The sequence below is a fragment of the Pinus tabuliformis genome, chromosome 8 (assembly GCF_031772625.1).
Source record: "Pinus tabuliformis cultivar Carrire ecotype Pingquan chromosome 8, CPIR1, whole genome shotgun sequence".
NCBI classification, from domain to species: domain Eukaryota; kingdom Viridiplantae; phylum Streptophyta; class Pinopsida; order Pinales; family Pinaceae; genus Pinus; species Pinus tabuliformis.
Window position 1 is genome coordinate 1,671,667,683 of NC_142294.1, and position 15,622 is coordinate 1,671,683,304.

Genomic DNA, 15,622 nt, shown 5'->3' on the forward strand with positions numbered 1-15,622 from the left:
TGAAGACCCAATTGTCCTACAAATTCGACATAAAAGATCTTGGTGCTGCAAACTATATTTTGGGCATGGAAATTAAAAGAGACTAGGAAAAGAGGAAGCTCTAGTTAAATGAGAGGAAGTATGTTAAGAGAATACTACAGAGGTTTAATATGCAGGATAGTAAACCTGTGAAGGTTCCTATTCATGTAGGTGTGAGGTTATATGCTAAAAAGTGTCCCAAGACACAAGAAGAGGAAGAGGACATGTCCCATGTTCCATGTGCAAGTGGAGTCGGTAGGCTGATGTATGAAATGGTATGTAATAGACCAGACGTTGCACATGCAGTGGGAGTATTGAGTAGTTTTATGTCAAAATCAGGGAAGGAGCACTGGACAACAGTGAATCGGGTTTCCAAGTATTTCTATGGCACTAATGATTATGGTTTGTGCTACCCAGGAAGACCAAGAATGGATAGAGTGTTGGATATTCGTGGCTTTATTGATGCAGACTGGGCTGGAGATTTGGATCAGAGAAGATCTAGAAGTAGGTATGTGTTTAACCTATTTGGAGGTGTAGTCAGTTGGATGAGTAAGAAACAACCTGTAGTGGCACGATCAACTACAAAGGCAGAATACATGGTAGCCACTCATGCAAGCAAGGAAGTAGTTTGGTTACAAGGATTGTGTTCAAATATGGGGTTAGTATAGGGAGCTATTGTTATAGACATTTTTGTGCCTAACAGCATGGAGCATGAAATGTCAATAATCTGAGGGATCCAAAGTCCCTAAACATGTTGTTCTTACCCTTAGAGGAACAAGGTCAGCAAACCACAGCACTGAAAATCAGTTCTCCACCTGAATACACTCAAAAACAGGCTATTTCTGGATCATGTCAGCTGCTCCACTGAGCATCTACGTTGAATGTCAACTGCTCCACTCTGTACCTGCGCTGAATGTCAAAACTAATTAAGGCTACCTACGCTGGGCGAGATTGGCCAAGTGGCACAGTCATTCTGCAAGGTGTCAATTGCCCAGGAAGCTTCCAAACTGACACTTGGGTCAAGGAATTTGCCTTGTGATGAGTCAGAGGGTCTTGATCTCCAAGTGGAAGCAAGAATCTCCAAGTGGACTCAAGAACTGAAGATTAACTAAAGTGGGAGAGGACACTAGTCAGCTTCATGCCAGCCTCAAGCTGACTCATCCTTTCTCTAAATCTCCTATATATAGAGCTCTCTCATGAGGTCTAAGGAGGCTGGAATTTGGTGAATGTAAGGAAGTGTTGTTGGTTTGTGCATAGAACTATTGGGTGATTGCTTTGAAGGAGGTGAAGAGGAGATTTCTTTCTGCTGGGAGGTGTTGCTGGATTGGGCCTCTTATGGTTGTAACACTCTCAGAACTTTACTTCTTCCATTAATAAAGCATTCGAGGTTCTTCTATATGCATGTGTCTCTGTGGCGTATTGATGCTTGTATATTTGATTTATTCTAATCCTTGAATCAATTATGGATGTATGCTTCTTGTAGTTTCCCTTTCTTGTGCTTTTGCAGGATCTTTGTGTAGCTGGGCCGGTGAAAGAGCAAGGAGCTGGGAGCAAGCATCAAAGAGGGAAGATTGGATCAACCATTAGCGGAAGACAACGATTAGTGGATCCCTTTCTCCTCTCTCTTACATCTCATAAAGAAGTAATCTTGAATAGCTTTGTATTCAGTTGTTGCTGAGGTACTATCACCCTTAGAGTGGGATAGGGTCATTCCGTATTGGATACTTTTCCCAACAACAAATTGGCGACTCCAGTGGGGAGCGTATCTTGTTGGTTGTTTGTGTTTTTTGCTATTCATTTCATAAACAAAGGGAGTATTGAATCGAACTGTGTTTGAATCTTTCAAATACAAAGTAGAGGGCAGCTACTCTAGCTCAGTTTCTGGGCAAGTTTATGATTTGAAGAGCTGATTCACAAGGACTCTAATAAGCTCTTAGTGATAGCTTTTCATCCTCCTTGTCATCCCTTTGTGTGTCCTTGACTGATAGCTTCTGATTTGAGCAAAAACTGTGAATTTTTGAGCAATCTGTGACCCGGAAACCACCAGAAACGAAAGTTTCGTTCTTCAGTGCAGGCTGTACAAAGGTTGTTTGCATTTCAGCGCAGTTCCCGAAGGGGCTACCTGCGCTGAAGGTCAAACAGGCAGTGTTCCACCTGCGCTGGACTAGTCCTGCCTTGTGCTGCTGGGGTTTCCTGCTGTGTCTTGCCCTGTTTTCACTCTTGTTTTGCTGTTTGTTACCAGTCAGTAGGCCTATCTGAAACCAACTTTCCTTGTCACTATTCCACCTCAGTTGTATAAAGAAACTGTGTTTGTTATTTATGTATTTCTTGTACATTTACAGTTTCCCATAACGAAAGTGAACTAGTCTTGCTGTGGCCTCTTAGATCTAGACCTGTGATAAAGTGTCGTTTTGATCTTAAGAGTTAGTTTATTTGCTGTTCATGGCTGATTGAGCTTTTGCTTTCATCATTTGGTTTGAGTTTATATATTTCTAGTGTCGAAACAAGTAAATGTTAAGGTGTCGTTTGATTTTGGACAAACTTGTTTGCTTTCACTTGAAATTGAATTCAAAATTATACAACAGCTTTATTTTTGCATTTCGCCAACATTAAGAAAGAGAAAAGAAATACTTGCATTGTGCATGTGCATTATGACAGCTTGCATGTTGATTTAGGAAAAAGTGCATTAGTGTGTGTTTTATGATCTGTGTGAAAAGGTGTTATCTTTCTTTTCCCTCAGTAGTTAAGGTTTTCAAAGTTGAAAGATTGAAAAGCTTGCTTATCATCTTAGACTGCATTTAGGAGTGTTATCATACATCTCGTGGTGATCCATAAAGGCAAACTGCTAAACAAGATCAACCTTAAAATAAATTGAATTTACATAACAACGCATTGAAACATAACCCAAACATCTAGAGGTCTAAGCTAGAGACGTGTTCTGGCGTCGTTAAACGTGATATCTTAGCGTTGAGTGGTTGGGTGATTCCTCCACGGTGAAGCGATAAGTATCAATACGGACTTGTGCTCCCACGTACCGTCGCGTATATATTGGGAGACTCCTATAGGAATAAAGCCTTTATCCAATAGGAAACCGTGTCGGCCGCCCTACTGATCGCAATGCAGTGAACACAGCATTCACGAAGATCGACCACTCGTACCGTAAAACGTATTCTGTGGTTTTGCGAAAAGTTTGGCACACCCTCTGCCTAGAACTCCAGAGCAGTTTCTTTTGGCCTTTTTCAAACTCTATAACTGAAAAAGTCCATCCGAGCATTTGTCACTTCAGGCTCGTTAAAACATCGAAGGAGACTAGAGTCATCTTTAGCTTTTTCTCGACTCTTAAAAAGTGAAAAAGCAAGTTGTGTCTAAGCGTCGTTATAAAATTTATTTTAAACGGAACATAATCACCTCCTATTCCTGCGTTGATCTTAAGTTTAGAACATGGAACGCCCCAACCAAGGAACTCCACATGATGGAAATCCTAGTCCATTCTCCTCTTGGGGAGAAGTTGGTGCGCCCCACATGGCCACATTGTCGCTTCCAGGACTGACAATTGGCCTGCCTATTTGGCTTTTCTCAACTAATGTAGTTCAGACCACCATGGTTCCTGATCAGTCGAGTCAACAGTTAGATCAGTCTAGAGCTGCCCACCAGCCTTCCACTTCTTATAACTCTTCCTCTAATCCTCCATCTTCGCAAGGTGAGGCTGGCAAAAGCCAAGCTCCCATGGAGAAGAAGGAAAAGAAGAAGAAAGAGAAGAAGAAGAAGGAGCCTAAGGCGACTGGGGGCAAGCAAAAGACATCTGACAAAAACCCACACACAACACAGACTGGGCCTAAATCGCCATGTGTCATATGTAGAGGAGACCACTTCCATAGAGATTGTCCCTGTATTCCCCGGATACTAAGGGACTGGTCCCCTCGGTTGCACAATTCGGGAGCATCAACCTCTGATAGCCATGTTGATTGCTTACCGTCAACCAGCAAAAGTGAAGGTTCAAGACGAAGAGGGGGATCAAGATCTCCCTGCAGACTGTGTGAAGGCGGTCACGCCATCCACCGTTGTCCCTTCTTAGACGAAGCGAAGAGAGTTTTGGAAGATCGTCCGGTTTCACCGGTAATACTTCCCCCTGGATACAAAAAACTCGTGCCAAGTCCTTCGTTGGTTGAAAATACAGCTGGCCCGCTCAAGTGGTCAGCTGAAACGTCAGTCATTGAAAATGAACCTACTAAATCCAGACCAGACGAGAGTCTAAAGGTCGATACGGCAATTGACCCGGTTCTTCCTTCAGAGGTTTCATCCTCAAATGACACCGTCACTGAAGATTCATCTTCAAGTGACACCCTCACTGAAGAGAAAAAGGATGACACCATCCAGATTCTTTTCATCAACACAGATTCTGATGAGCATCAGGGCAATGCACCCATTCCTTTATCGCAGGAAGGAACATCATCAGGATCGTATCCGGCCATGTATTCGGTCCCACCACCAAGCAACCTGGTCGTATCCTTTGATTGGAACCAACTAGGCAGACCCCGGTTACCAGCCAATATACTGTTCAGAATCATAGTCCAAATCTACAGAATGGTAATGGCTGGAACTATCATTGATGAAGGGGCATCTGTGAGTATCCTTTCCTCTATTGCTTGGAAAGCACTGGGTTCCCCGGCGCTTTTGCCTAAGATAAGAAATCTCTCAGGTTTTGATAAAGGAACTAGTCGACCGTTAGGGATCCTCCCCAATGTACCTGTTACATTGAAAGGGAAGACCATTCAATTGAACGTGATGGTCGTTCGAGGACCCTTGGATTATAACCTACTCCTTGGACGAGACTATATATATTGCATGGGAGCTATAGTCTCCTCACTCTTTAGAGTAATGTGTTTTCCACACGAAGGAAGAATGGTCAAGCTCGTAGACCAACTTTCATTTCTGGGATCACGCATCGCAAATAGTCAAATACCAACCCTGAATGGTCTATTCACCCAAGAAATGTCTCCACCCCCAGTCCTCCTTCCCGATGAGTGCGAGTGATTCGGAAAGATAGGGCTGGAACCCAGGGGGCATGCATCCCGGTCTGCTTCAGGCAGAGGAAACCTTGGGTATAAGGTAGAATTTCCGCGAAAAAGTATGACTAGTCCGTACCCCATCCGTGGATGGAAGAGGGGTTGTTCTAGAATAGGACTCTTTTGTCAAAGTTATGTGTTTGATGATTTTAGTCATTCACCTTTGTCTAAAAAGGTAGGCTACCAAGGAAAGAGATTCTAGTGCGGCAGCAAATGGTAACCATCTTTGGGTAAAAGGCAAGCCTCACCCATTAAAACTAATGTTTTAGAGGATAAGTAGGGGCAGCCTCCAAAGAAAGGGATTCCTTTGCTGCAACAAGTAGTAACCATCTTTGGATAACCTAATGATAGACATCGCCAAAGAAAGAGTTTCATTTGCGGCAGCAAATAAAACCATTTTTTGGATAACCTGAAAGAGGCAAGCCTCACCCATCAAAACAAATGTTTTGGAGGATAAGTAGGGGCAGCCTTGAAATTGTACCTTATACCTGGGGGCATGCAAACCTTTTGGAGTGTAAGCAAAGAGCGGTCATTGATCGTTTCCTAACTTATATAAAGAAAGGATGGGGGGCAAAGGTCAAAAATTGCCAAATTTAGAGCATAGCTTATGTGAGGTGCAAGCTCTATAAAAATTGGAATCTTGCAGGAAGACATTTCTTATCCTATGACTGGTATATTGAGCAGTTTTACCGCGGAATTTATGCTCATTAAAAAGTAGAAAAGCGAGATCCGAGCAGTTTTAGCGTCATAGTTCATGCTCGTTAAAAAATAAACATAAGCTTTTGAGCAAAGAGTTTCCTCCAGAGTTCAAGCTCATTAAAAAATGAACCTATTCCGGTAAATAACCATTGTGATCGTAAATTTATTAGCCACAAAAGCCTTGGTCGTGTTTGCACCCGCCACCTCCGTTTCATTTGGCCAATCGTTCACCTCCATATGATTGTTTACCCATTTTGAGGAACAACTGCGAAGAGTGATTTCACTTAGCCATCCTTGTGACACTACCGTGATTGGAAAATTCCAACCTGTACCTGGAATCTGCTGCTATCCCTGTTTATCACTCGTTCCTCAAAAGACGAGTCTTCTTTGAGCTCTTTTCATTTGACTCGTAAAATATGAAAAGTTTGTCGAGTTTTGGCCTTCCAGCTCGTTAAAGTGACCGGAAGAGCTATCCCTCCTCTAGATTTTAATCTTTTTGGACCTGAGGGATTATTACACAAAAAGGTCGAGCGCTTGTTTTATTCAACTCATTAAAATTATCGAAAAATCATCCCTTCTGTATTGTTTTATAGTTTTTCGGACTTAAGGGATTAGATGACGAAAAAGGAATTTTGGAGTTAACTTTCTGTACCTTTTTAGACTCTCTAAAAATGAAAAGGACCGAGTTTTCCTTGTCGTTAGACTCGTTAAAATGATTAAATAGCGACAAACTTGTCTTTAGACGAGAACGAGTTTCCCTATCGCTAGGCTCGTTAAAACATAGCGATGGGCTTGCCCGAAGGGCAGGTTATAGAACAAGCATATGTTATCCTCCTCAATCTTGACAAAAATAAAGAGGTACTGGTCAGAAATGACTGGGGAAAAATTGGGAGAACCTCAAAACTTTAATGGTAGCAAGTCGCTCTTGAACATGACACTTTGTCCTCCGTATCACATCAGGTTGGGTTGTTTCATTCACCGGTCTCATCACCATGGTCCTCGCCAAACCATCCACATTTGGGGTAATGCTACCGATCCATCACATCAGTATCGTTATATGTTCAAGAGATGTTGTTCAGAAAGAGTCAACCATGTCCCATCCACTGCCATACATTATCTTTCATCCACCCATGATCGCCACCCTGAATCATATTTCACAGATTGTTTCCACCTCCACTAAAATCATTAGCTCCGTTCCGTGTCACTGATGTGGGATTCATTAAGGCCCTCCTTTGACGGATCGCTTCTTGTCGACTTCAGCTCATTATCCAAGAAGTTGATCTAGGAACAAACCCCCCAGTACTTTGAAGCTTGCATGCCTCAATGGCAAGTTTCTCACTTCCGGCGACAGGTATACATCAATGACCTTCGACCAGAAGATTTTGCGTGGTGTTCGACGCCAAGTCCTTTATTCACACCACGTGAACTATACTGCAGTACCTTGAGGGTCATTGTCATTATTGGTGATTCCTCTCGCACTTGTTAACGGTTTACATTATTGATCGGTAATCAAGCAATGTCTTTCCATGTTCGACTTCAGCGTAATTCTCACATGGATCGACTTGTACTTAGAGTGAAGATCGAACGAGTTTGAAGACCCCGGATCTAGTTTCATCCATCCGGGCTGCGATATATATTCAGGATATAAAGACATTTGTTATGTACATCATTGCAACAGATGATCATCCTACTCAAAGGATGATAATTTCAGCAGAGAATTATCAGTCTACCATCAGACGATCGTCTGTTCTATGTACCAAAATGAATTTATAAAGCTGAGCATGGGAATGCCCGCCTCAGCCAGATCATGAAAGAAGAATGAAAAATAATGTATTGTATTGTATTTTATTACAGGGCACCTCTCAGCAATTGAATGAACTTCGGATCCTCCTGATAAAGCATTTCACCCGATAAACGACCTCATACTTTAGGGGGCAACTGTTATAGACATTTTTGTGCCTAACAACATGGAGCATGAAATGTCAATAATCTGAGGGATCCAAAGTCCCTAAACATGTTGTTCTTACCCTTAGAGGAACAAGGTCAGCAAACCACAGCACTGAAAATCAGTTCTCCACCTGAATACACTCAAAAACAGGTTATTTCTGGATCATGTCAGCTGCTCCACTGAGCATCTGCGCTGAATGTCAACTGCTCCACTCTGTACCTGCGCTGAATGTCAAAACTAATGAAGGCTACCTACGCTGGGCGAGATTGGCCAAGTGGCACAGTCATTCTGCAAGGTGTCAATTGCCCAGGAAGCTTCCAAACTGACACTTGGGTCAAGGAATTCGCCTTGTGATGAGTCAAAGGGTCTTGATCTCCAAGTGGAAGCAAGAATCTCCAAGTGGACTCAAGAACTGAAGATTAACTAAAGTGGGAGAGGACACTAGTCAGCTTCATGCCAGCCTCAAGCTGACTCATCCTTTCTCCAAATCTCCTATATATAGAGCTCTCTCATGAGGTCTAAGGAGGCTGGAATTTGGTGAATGTAAGGAAGTGTTGTTGGTTTGTGCATAGAACTATTGGGTGATTGCTTTGAAGGAGGTGAAGAGGAGATTTCTTTCTGCTGGGAGGTGTTGCTGGATTGGGCCTCTTATGGTTGTAACACTCTCAGAACTTTACTTCTTCCATTAATAAAGCATTTGAGGTTCTTCTATATGCATGTGTCTCTGTGGCGTATTGATGCTTGTATATTTGATTTATTCTAATCCTTGAATCAATTATGGATGTATGCTTCTTGTAGTTTCCCTTTCTTGTGCTTTTGCAGGATCTTTGTGTAGCTGGGCCGGTGAAAGAGCAAGGAGCTGGGAGCAAGCAGCAAAGAGGGAAGATTGGATCAACCATTAGCGGAAGACAACGGTTAGTGGATCCCTTTCTCCTCTCTCTTACATCTCATAAAGAAGTAATCTTGAATAGCTTTGTATTCAGTTGTTGCTGAGGTACTATGACCCTTAGAGTGGGATAGGGTCATTCCGTATTGGATACTTTTCCCAACAACAGCTATAAGGATAGACTCTGATAGCCAAAGTGCAATTTTCTTGGCAAAGAACCCTGCATATCATTCAAATCCAAAGAACATTGATGTTCAGTACCACTTTTTGAGGGATATGATAGAAGACAAAAAGGTGCTACTGGTAAAGGTAGACACTTTGAAGAATATTGTAGATGCATTTACAAAATCTATGATCTCTGACAAGTTCTCTTGGTGTAGAGAAACAATGGGCATTGTAGTGCTAGATAAATGACTAAGCTCTCTTGTGGCCATGTATGGAAAGAGAACAATAAGTGGAAGAACGTTGGGTTGTGTTATATTATTTCCATAACTAGCCAAGGTTGTTAACCGGGGGTTAGAGGGTGGGTGGCTCCCCCCCTTCATTGTGCCGATTGCATAGTGGGGGGGTCACAGGGGGTTTGAGGGGTGCAGGTAACCCCACTCTATGGTGTTCGGGGAAGCGCCCGAAAAATTTTGTTTTTTGGACCCTATATTACGTTGGGCGTACCTACCTATGGTTTTGTGCATGATTTTTGCACATGGTTTTGGATGCGATGGTTTTCGGTCCATGGTTTTGGACGGCATGGTTTTTGGTCCATGATATTAGATGCTTCAGCATGTATAAATATGTATTGTAACTTTTGAATAATTGACCGGAGAATCCACAGTTTTATCATTTTTGAATCGACGTTTCGAATCCCAAGTGGGATCCATCTTCAGGATGAGAGAATGATGATAACAGAAGAGCAGCGGAGAAGTAATAAATAGTGATGAGGATGAAACATTTAGGAAAAACAAACAAGTCGGCTAAATTAATAATTTTATTATTTTTATTTAATTTTTATTTTTATTTTTATTTTTTATTTTTATAATATTAATATGTTATAAAAAATTTTAAAATATTTATTTTGATATGATAATTAATATTAATCTTAATAAGAAAATAATATCTAAATAATTTAATTAAATTATTAATAATATTAATAATACTAATTAATTATATTATTAATATATTATTAATATTAATTAAATTGATTATATTAATATTAATATTATTATATTAATTAATTAATTAATAATAATTATGTTAATGATATTAATTATTGTTATTAATTATTTATTGTATATATTATTAATCCTAAATATATTAATTAAAATATTATTAATATATTATTAATACTAATTATTATTAACTATATTAATTATATATTATTATTATTAATATATTAATTAATAATGAAAAATCAAGCTGGTAGTCCCGGTTTTGGGATTCGGGGGAAAATCTCAGTGTATATATGTTAAGTGTGTTATTCTCTTGCATTGTTTATTTTTTGTGTTTTAGAATTCTTATGCAGGTAATTTCTGTACAGGGTTAAAACCTACAGTCCGCGCTCCACGGGCTAATGCCGAAAGGGCTAGTAGTGTAGGGATATGTTTGGCTAACTAACGCTAAACTTGGGTTAGGCTCCCTCAAGCCAACACTTTTGCAAGTAGAAAGTTATCTAAAGCATAATAGAATTACACCACTATAGAAAGGGAAGGACTCACCATGGTATATGCTTTGTAGATGTTTAGACACTATTTGTTGGGGTCACACCTTAAAATATTTACAGATCATTCTACACTAAAGTATTTGGTTAATAAGCTTGTCTTAGGAGGAAGTATTTGTAGATGGCTAATTTTATTCTAGGAATATGACTTTGAGATCATTGTTAAACTAAGGAAACTGAATGCAGGACCTGACCATCTGTCAAGACTGGAAATAGGGGAAGAACCAACCAGCATAGAGGATAATCTCTCTGATGTGCATTTATCGATTTCGCTGATATCATTCAATTTTTTACCACATCAACGGTAGCTTCAGAGTATACTATGTCGTAAAAGAAAGAATTAGTTGTTAAGGCAACTGACATTTCATTAATAGAAGTAAAATTTTATAAGATTGGACTAGATGATATACTGTGTAGATATCCTCCTGAACATGAAAGATAGATGATTCTAGTAGAGGCTCATGGGGGTGCAACTTGTGGACACTATGTGGGAAAAAATACTTCACATAAGACTTTAAGAGTAGAATTGTGGTGGCCCTCACTATATAAGATGTGAAGGAGTATTGTTTAGTATATGAAGTGTGTCAAAGAATATGGAATCATTTTAGAAAAGATGAGATACCATTTGTACCAGAAGATACATTGCAGGCCTTTGAGAAGTGGCTAATTGATTTTGTTAGACCCATCAACCAACCTAGAAAGAGGACTGGTGCAAGGTGCATAATTACAACAACTGATTACTTGACAAGATGGGCCAAAGCACAATCAGTAAACGGCTGAAACACAAAGATTGTTGTGAAGTTTATTTTTGAGTACATGTTGTCTAGATTTGGATGCCTGAAGGTTTTGATGAGTGGCCAAGGTTCAAATTTTCTAAATAAGACTATTGAAATATTGACTAAGGATTTCCAATTTTTTCACTAGAAGAGTACCCCTCATCATTCTCAGGCCAATGGAATATTAGATTCATTTAATAAGATTTTGGAGAATGCACTTACTAAGGTTGAACTGAATTTAAATAGTAATGCAGAAAATTACATATATAACCATAAATACAAAGATGAAGTAAAAATAAAAATTCATTTCATGAATATCAAACACTAAAGTATTCTTACAAATAGAATGGAAATAAGACTAGCTCAGGCGATGGTTTATTATCTTCGAGAAGAGATGTGGCGGCTACATGAATATGAACTGTGTTACAATGAGGATCAAAAGCCTATTTATTATTGAGAAGCACTGGAAAACCCTAAACATCCAAAAACATAATCGTAGGAGATGAAGCACCAAACTATGGGCCTCGTTTGGGTAAAGTGGTACATCAACTTTCCGAGGTCGTAACTTTGGCACACGATCTCCACTGGATGAGTACAATACCTCGTTGGAAACACCTATCCAAGGACTAAAAATTTTCATTTGGACAACATCAATGAAATACCTATGTAGGCCCCTGTTTTCAAAAAAACATCGTTTAGAGCGTCAAAACGACTCCAAAAGTCTACAACTCAAAAAAAATCCAAAAATCATAAATTGTGCTACAAATAAGGAAAATAAAAAACTAAAAGAAACAATGGTGGAGGTCCAAGTGGAATAGGCAAGTGGCCACCAATATCCACTTGGATCATTCCTCCCCCCTTGGGAAGTAATGATCCCCATTACATTGAGTTCTTCCATGAGATGAGGAAACTTCTATTGAACTTCGTCCCCGGTTAGCCACTTGCCTTGGTGAAGGAGTTGTTCTACTTTGAGAAGTCTATATAGTTGGATCCATTATTGCCAGGTGTTCTTTAACTGCATGTCCATGATCTGATTAGTTGTGGCTTATTCCATGCAATATAGATTTAACTCTGTAGATGTGATCTGTTCTGTAATGTCTAATTTGTCCATCAATGCTGGAAAGTATGGTCAAATGGGGTCTGCATTGAACATTGGGTGTAGGCCAAGGAATGGGGGAATGTTGAGCTCAAATTCATTTTCACCTACAGCCTTGGTAATGGTGTGAGGACCATATTGGAGTGGTCTGAGTTTCTGATAAGCTCCAATAAGGCATTCCTTCTGCAAATGAAACTAGACTTTTTCACCCACCTGAAACTTGTGTGGCACCCGATCTTAATAGTGATTGGAATTTGATTTCTATAGAATGTGATGGACCTGCTGGAAGATGTGTTGGATGTGCTCAATGAAGTTGTTTTCCTTTTCGTCATTGGACTGGACATGAGCCAAATCTACCTGAGTAGCTGCATATGGTATGGCGACATTAATGGGACACAATGAATGGAATCCCAAGCCCACCTGAAAATGGTCGTGGCAAGTCGAGCAATGGAGAGCCTGATTATAGCCGCGTTAGACATATGGGAGGCTACCATCCCATGTACATGGATACTTTGAGTTGTACATGCATAAAATGTGTATGATCATCCTGTTGATGACCTATGTCTGGCCATTAGTTTGGGGATGGAAAGTTGTGGAATTAGTGAGCTTGGTGCCCAACATTGACCAGAGACTAGACCAAATTGTACTGAGGAACTTGCTATCCCAATCTGAGATGATATACTATGGGATCCCAATGTGTACCCACACTCATTCAAAGAAGAGTTTAGAAATGGACTTTGCTGTGATGTTCTTCTTGTAGGCTGCCATAATGGCCATATTCGAGAATCTATTGAAAATCACAAAACACAGTCGTTTCCATGCTTAGTAGAAGGAAGGCTTGACATGTAATCCATGGAGATGGATTCCCAAGGTCGACTAAGGGTAGGAAATGGTTAGTTTTCCAATGGCATAGACAGTGCCTGATTTGTTGTACTTCCCTACATCGTGTCGAAGATTCAACCAATAGAATCACTTCTACAGTATGGCCACAATTTTTGCGACATCGAAATCGCCAGTGACCAGACTATAGTGTGCTTCCCAAATCATCTTCGCACTCTCACTTGAAGGAACACAAAGGTGTCCAAGGTGGAATAACAATGCATCCTAGAGGTGAAAATATGGAACTTGTTGATCCTCCAAGAGTGTTTGGTATGTGTGGTCAAATTCTGAGTCACTTTTGTAGAGAAGTGGCCAATCAAAAGTCTCGTACCCATAGGAGTTGAGCACGATGGTTAACGCCATGATCAGTGGTCAGCTGAGGTAGTCTGCAACATTATCGGTGCTTCCCTTCTTGTACGTGATATTCAAATGGAACTATTGCCAGTATGTGGAGTACTTCTTGTGATGATAATTCTGAAACTTCCCTTGCATCTATATGAATGGAAGGGATTGGTGGTGTATGTGGATGACTGTTTCCTTCCCCAAAATGTAATGATTCCATTGTCAGTAGGCCTGAACAATGGAATATATCTTTTTGTGATAAGTTGGATAGTTCCGAACTGTGTTTGAAATTTTCTCATTGTGGTATGCTAGTAGATGCCTCTGTTGAGTAAGGAATACCTCAATAGCATAGTCAGAGGCATTTGTTTTGATCTCAAATGGTTGTTGCAAGTCTGGTAATGTGAGCACTGGTGTATAGTAGAGGCGATGTTTCAACTCTATGAATGCCTTCTTTTGAGATTATGTTGGCTTAAGGGGGTTTGACCTAGATTGAATGTTAATTGGCCAAGAAAATCCCTACACTACTGGCCCTTTCAACATCATCCCGCAAAGCACAGACCAAAGTCTCACCTGAAGCAGTATGAGGGGATGCTGGAACCAAGTTTCCGCACCTTGAGATGGTTGTGATGTCGTTTTATTTCTTTTATCCCAACCTTCATGCAGGTGGTCTCGATCTAGGGCTTGTAAGATAAACCCTCTATTCCAGCCTTCAATACCTTTGCAAAAGTATATGATCAGCCTTCGCACAACCGTAACCTATGGTTTAGGTACTTTCACGCTGCTATGGTAGCGTTCCATGCATATTCCTCAATTATACTAAGTGATTTGCTTAATACTTGAATTTATTACCATGTAATCAGATATTCATATTTGCATTCAATTATTAAATGTAATTGCATTCATTCACTTATCATATAAGCACAACAAGGAAATTCATACACAAAATATCCAATCCCATCAATAGAACAAATACATAGAAATCACAAGATAACGCCTTTTATTTATATCTTCCAAGTGTTACAGTCTCTGTTCACCCTACGCACATAGCTGCAGGGGTCTGCGCACTCAGTTGTGGACTTCTACCCTAGGCCTTTGCACACTCAGCTGTAGAGCCTCTACATATGCTACAACCCAAGACTTAGACTTATTTCTCTAAAGCTATGATTCTCTTATATATTTTTTCATTCTATCTATTGATTCTTCTTCTTCTAAACTACTTAGAGCTTAGGTATTTTTATATAATCCCATGGTTTGTTGAACATGAGTAGGTCTCTTGTAGCTGAATTTACTTTACAAAAACAAAGGTAGACTACCCTTTTTGACACATAACATCTCCGCGCTCCATGACCACAAAATGTTGAGTCTTTACAATTATATTGCAAAAAATGAATTAACATGAGACTTTAACCCCAAAACTACCCTTCAAGGATCCCACCCCGAATAGGGCCCCAACAAACATCATGACTCACCCTCGAGTCACTCAGTAGGGACAAAGATCTTTGCACAAATTTCGTCCAGCTCGACCCTGATGACCGCAACTTCGACTGTGCACTGAGCTGCTACTTGCTTCACATCTTCAACGGTTTTCTCGGTTACTGCTCCTGTGTTGTCTGCCTAAAGCTTTTGTTGCATCTCTTGTAGATTCACAAGCTTGCCTTCAATGTTTCCTGTGACTATGTAAGTTTCTTCTGGCCGGGGCTTTATTCATGCCTTCAACAGTTCTTCCCTGTGCAGTGCTACATCCACCTGTTCCTTCAGCTGCATGGCTTACTGTAGCTTGGCTAACCTTTGTGTTAGCATGACGGTTCGTGCTGTGCCCTTAACTTCGTCATAGCTCTGTTGGAGTTCTCACAATTCTGTCTCTAGCCTCTAGATTTTTGGGTCCTCTTGCAAGCTGGTCAGAACCTCAAATGATTGCCCGAACAACTGTGTGCAGTCTGCTACTATACTCTCCACCGCTGCAACTCCTTCTGTGACAATGGTCACCCACTGTAATCTGTAGGTTTAGCTCCAACTAAACCCACGCCATATCTGTCTGACTGTCGTGCACCCGTGTGGCCAATTTACGAATGCGGACCTAACCTAGCTCCTTGTCGAGAGTGTCCAACTCTTGGACCATTTTTCATGCCTCCTCCATGACCTGTATGATCCTCTTTCTTTGGCTGGTCACCTTAGCCTCAACAGCAATGGAAGCATTCATC